Source organism: Pristiophorus japonicus, chromosome 2, assembly GCF_044704955.1.
Source record: "Pristiophorus japonicus isolate sPriJap1 chromosome 2, sPriJap1.hap1, whole genome shotgun sequence".
In the NCBI taxonomy this organism is placed as follows: domain Eukaryota; kingdom Metazoa; phylum Chordata; class Chondrichthyes; family Pristiophoridae; genus Pristiophorus; species Pristiophorus japonicus.
This window is the reverse complement of record NC_091978.1, coordinates 361,407,948-361,413,502: the sequence shown is the minus strand read 5'-3', so window position 1 is coordinate 361,413,502 and position 5,555 is coordinate 361,407,948. Positions and strand designations below refer to the sequence as shown.

The following is a 5,555-nucleotide window of genomic DNA, read 5'->3' as shown; positions in this document are numbered from 1 at the left end:
ACCGGACATCTCAAAGAGCTTTACAGCCAATGAAGTACGTTTGGAGTGTAGTCACTGTTGTAATGTGGGAAACATGGCAGCCAATTTGCGCACAGCAAGCTCCCACAAACAGCAATGTGATAATGGCCAGATAATCTGTTTTTGTTATGTTGATTGAGGGATAAATATTGTCCAGGACACTGGGGATAACTCCCCTGCTATTTTTCAAAATAATGCCATGGGATCTTTTATGTTCACCTGAGAGAGCAGACAGGGCCTCGGTTTAAAGTGTCATATGAAAGACAGCACCTCAGACAGTGCAGTGTCAGCCCAGATTTACATGCTCAGGTGCCTGGAGTAAGACTTGAACCCACAACGTTCTGACTCAGAGGCGAGGGTGCCACCCACTGAGCCACAGCTGACAAATAGGGATACAGGTATCTATGCTCAATGGCTCCCTGGATCAAGGCTGGCTAGTTGTCGAGCAAGTCGACAGAAGCAGCTGTGTCAAGGTGAGTGGAGGGTCAAGGGAGCAGCAGGAGAAATATCCATGTCGAAAACTACCAGTGCAACACTTAACCCTTCCATAATGTGACAAGACTACTGTGGAACCACCTATGAAAGAGATCCTGGGCTTTCTGGGTTGAATTCTCTGTGATACATGATGATTCATCATCATCATCATCATCATTATCATAGGCAGTCCCTCGGAATCGAGGAAGACTTGCTTCCACTCTTAGCATGAGTTCTTAGGTGGCTGAACAGTCCAATACGGGAATTACAGTCTCTGTCACATGTGGGACAGATTGTGATTAAGGAAAGGGTGGGTGGGGAGTCTGGTTTGTCGCACGTTCCTTCCGCTGCCTGCGTTTGGTTTCTGCATGCTCTCGGCGACGAGACTCGAGGAGCTCAGCGCCCTCCCGGATGCTCTTCCTCCACTTAGGGCAGTCTTTGGCCAAGGTACAAATTACGTAAAGCATTGGACTCTCTCTTAAGTGTCGGAAAATCCGTCTAAAGAAAACAGGCACATTCTTTTTTAAATTCGCTTCAGGGGCGTCCCTCGAGAAGGTGGTGGTGAGCCGTCACCTTGAACCGCTGCGGTCCGTGTGGTGAAGGTGCTCCCACAGTGCTGTTAGGGAGGGAGTTCCAGGATTTTGACCCAGCGACGATGAAGGAACGGCGATATATTTCCAAGTCAGGATGGCGTGTGACTTGGAGGGGAACTTGCAGGTGGTAGAGGTCACGCGTTTGGGAGGTGCTGCCGAAGAAGCCTTGGCGGGTTGCTGCAGTGCATCTTGCAGATGGTATTCGACTCAGTTTACATACGAAAACCATGTAAGTTTTCATCACAATTCTTGTGGAATACAAACAGCTGTGTTGATTGTGAAAACAGGACGTGAAGTGATTTGCAACCTTAGGGACAACTGGGTTTGTTAGATAAAAATGAGGCGCAGCTAAAAAGCGTATTCATGACATTTAGAAATGTGACCTTTGAAGACAAATGAGTCACAGGTTTTTCTATCTACCTGCTGGTGAATCATCGCAGTTTAAAGTTTATCAGCAGTATTAAGAATTTGGATGGAAATGTTATATCTGTGAGGAGAGTGTGAACCCCTAGTTGACAATGGATCTAGAGAACCTTTTAACTACTTATAATAAAAAGCACAGATCCATTTTAAAGACGAGGCATTCACAACATTGAAGGAAATCAACAAGGCAGCTGCTAGTGTTAGTGGGTCAATGTCAGCGATCAATAAGTCTTTGCTCAAGCGGTCTGGCAACGGGACACAACCTAAGAATAACTGATAGGGGCAAGATAAAGGATTGAATGCAATCAGACAAAGGAGACCATCAGATGGGAAAATTGGATGAGGAGACAGGTCTGTGATTATTGATCACATCCAGCCTTACCGATAGACAAAGGAATTGATGTGACAAAACCTGGCAGATGTCAGGTAATACGACATGGCTTGATTTAAAATTCAACTTTAGATGGGAAATAGTCCGAGCGAACCATCTTTATCCAGGGTTCAATATCTGGACCTGTTATATGTGAGTTTATTTTTCATAGGATAACATCTACCCACCAAGTCTTTCACTATTTTGTAAACAAAAGTTTGGAAGTATCATTTTAATTCATTCATTCGTTCGTTCATTTAGCCCAGTAGCCCCCGTATTGAGTCGACAACAACAACAACAACCTATATTTATATAGCACCTTTAATGTAGCGAAAGGTCCCAAAGCGCTTCACAGGAGTATTATGAGACCAGAAAATTGACACCGAGCCACATAAGGAGAAATGAGGGCTGGTGACCAAAAGCTTGGTCAAAGTCACAGTTACAATCTCCAATCAGCTGATTCACTCTCAGTCTAGCAAGACGTAACAGTGCAGGGTGCACACCCATATATTGAGGTGACTGCATCAAAAGCTTGCGGGTATTTAACGAAACCAGAGGATAGCTCTGGTGAGAGGAAAAAAATAGTTTGTCTCCAGCAAAAATTGAAGGTTACAAGTAGCATTGCCAGTGTCGTCCAGTGGCACTCTCGCCTCTGAGTCAGAAGGTTGTGGGTTCAAGTCCCACTCCAGAGACTTGAGCACAAAAATCTAGGCTGACACTCCCAGTGAGGGTGTGCTGCACAGTTGGAGGTGCAGTCTTTTGGCTGAAATGTTAAACCCAGGCCCTGTCTGCTCTCTCAGGTGGATGTAAAAGATCCCATGACACTATTCAAAGCAGAGCAGGGGAATTCGCACCAATTTCCTGGCTGTTATGTTTTCGGTATGACCTTCCAAACACATAAGCTCTAAAATGGCTGATAACTTCAGGAACCCCTGTCAGGTGACTGGAACTGTTTATTGTTGTAAACAGCACTGACTGCAGTGCCATAGTAGTCCACTGGGTGGAGCTATATATATTATACTGGCCTGGGAGACCCTGGCCAACGAGCGCCCTAAGTGGAGGAAGCGCATCCGGGAGGGCGCTGAGCACCTTGAGTCTCATCGCCGAGAACATGCAGAAAACAAGCGCAGGCAGCGGAAAGAGCATGCAGCAAACCTGTCTCACCCACCCTTTCCCTCAACGACTATCTGTCCCACCTGTGACAGGGACAGTGGTTCTCGTATTGGACTGTTCAACCACCTATGAACTCATGTTAAGAGTGGAAGCAAGTCTTCCTCGATTCTGAGGGACTGCCTATGAAGATGACACTGGCCAATATTTATCCCTCAATCAACATCTCTAAAACAGATTATCTGGTCATTAGCAAGTTGCTGTGGGAGCTTGCTGTGTACAAATTGGCTGCTACATTTCCTACATTACAACCTTGATTACACTTCAAAAAAGAAGTACTTAATTGGCTGTAAAGCGCTTTGAGATGACCAGTGGTTGTGAAAGGCGCTATATAAATGCAAGTCTTTCTTTCTTTTCTCTGCCCTTGCACCGGAGAATAACAAAATGCCTCATGATGGTAAATAGAACTTCATTGCTTGCATGTTATTCAAACAGTTTATACGTGCATATCCAATGGAAGTCAGATTGGTCTCGCTCACAAATTCGGACCAAAGTCAAAAAAAATGTTTCTTTTTATCCAGACTTCACTTTCCATCACAGCCTTAAGCTCATTGGCACCAGATTATCTGGCACACACTTTGAATTTAAATAATTTATTATTGAAGCACTAAATAAGGAGGAGACTCCAATTAGCTCGAAGCAAAAGAACTTAAATTACATTTTGGATTGAAAAGGAATTGCTCATTTATACTCTATTAAACAAATTAGATACAATTTGGCAGTACCTGGGAGTTAGCATTTACAACTGCTAGCACATAACAGAACCAACATCGCCTCTGTGAGAACAACCGGATCAAAGTGTAGGTTATCTTTGAATAGTGAGTGGTTGTTTTTTGAAGAAGTTTAACATCCATTTAATTTGATTATTTCAACTATCATTGCTTAAGATGCAACAAAGGAGCCCCGCATAATTAGATAAACTTAAAACAAAGCCCAAACAGAGCCCCACCCGTCATGGATTTTATATACCGAAACCAGCTCGAAGGACAAGGGCAGCAGGCGCATGGGAACAACCCCACCTCCAAGTTCCCCTCCAAGTCACACACCATCCTGACTTGGAAGTATATCGGCTGTTCCCTCATTGTCGCTGGTGAAAATCCTGGAACTCCCTCCATAACAGCACTGTGGGAGCACCTTCATCACACGGGATCGCTTCTCGGCCTTTTGGCTAAGATCAAGTGTAGTATCTGTTCTTATCAGTTTAATATCCCCTATGGGGACATGATATTGAATTGATTTTTGGACAGGGAGCTGGATCAGGGGCATGCCCTGTCCACTCCATGCACCGACCTGGTATTGCAATATTCCCAGGAACGGTGCAACTTCGCCTCTCGGCCTTTTGGCCTAAGATCAAACACATTGGCGCAAAGTGATCTTTGGCGTTAGAGTTGATCTGGAACGAAATTGGATTAAAAAAAAAACACGGGACTGCAGCGGTTCAAAAAGGCGGTTCACCACCAACTTCTCAAGGGCAATTAAGGATGGGCAATAAATGCTGCCTTGCTAGCGCCGCACACATCCTGTGAATGAATTTTTTTTAAAACACCAGTTTCATGCCATGTTCGTGCATCATCTCCCATAGTGAGGGACGAGCAAAGCCACAGTAAACTTGAACAATTTGTTGAGGCCAGTTCCCAGGGATTCCAAATAAAAACATAGACAAATCTGCCAAGATTACTTTGTCATCGGCTGTGTGAGGCTTGCGCACTAACACAGCATAAAACCTGTACAAAAGCAATTTATGGGGAACATTGAAGGAACCCATCAGAATCATAAATATTCCGGCACAGAAACAGACCATTTGGCCCATCTGGTTTAAGTTTCACCTAGAAGCTATCTACCCTAATCCCATCTCACTGACCACTCACCATACCGTTGAATATTTTTCTTCAAGTGTCTCTATAAAATTCCCTTAAATACTGTGTATTTAATACAGCCCCATTAGTCACTTGTGGTGACACATTTCATATTCTAATGATCCTTTGTCTGCAATAAATCTCCTAAATTACCCTTTTGTGTTTCTAGGATTAATGCTACATTTATGTCATCTGGTTGTCAATTCACCATTCAAGAAAGAAAGACTTGAATTTATATAGCGGCTTTCTCAACCTCACAACATCCCAAAGCTCTTTGCAGCCAATGAACTACTTCTGAAGTGTTGTCACTGGGAAACACAGCAGCCAATTTGGGCACAGCAAGGTCCCACAAATAGCAACGACCAGATAATCTGTTCAATGTTGTTGATTGAAGGATAAATATTTGTGAGGCACCAGGGATAACTTCCCTGCTCTTCTTCAAAATAGTGCCACGATCTTTTTCATCCACCTGAGAGAGCAAAAGGGGTCTTTATTTAATGTTTCATCCCAAAGACAGCACCTCTGACAGTGCAACACTCCCTCATTACTGCATTGGGAGTATCAACCCAGATTTTTGTGATCAAGTCCCTGGAGTACAGCTCGAACCCACAATCAGCTGACTCAAAGGCAAGAGTGCTACCCACTGAGCCA

The 5,555-nt window shown here is 44.1% G+C and overlaps 1 pseudogene; it reads left to right on the top strand.

Annotated features, from left to right (window-relative positions):
- Window positions 1-4,196: 4,196 nt before the first annotated feature.
- On the top strand, window positions 4,197-4,375 carry LOC139253188 (U2 spliceosomal RNA; annotated as a pseudogene).
- The last annotated feature ends 1,180 nt before the right edge of the window (window positions 4,376-5,555 follow it).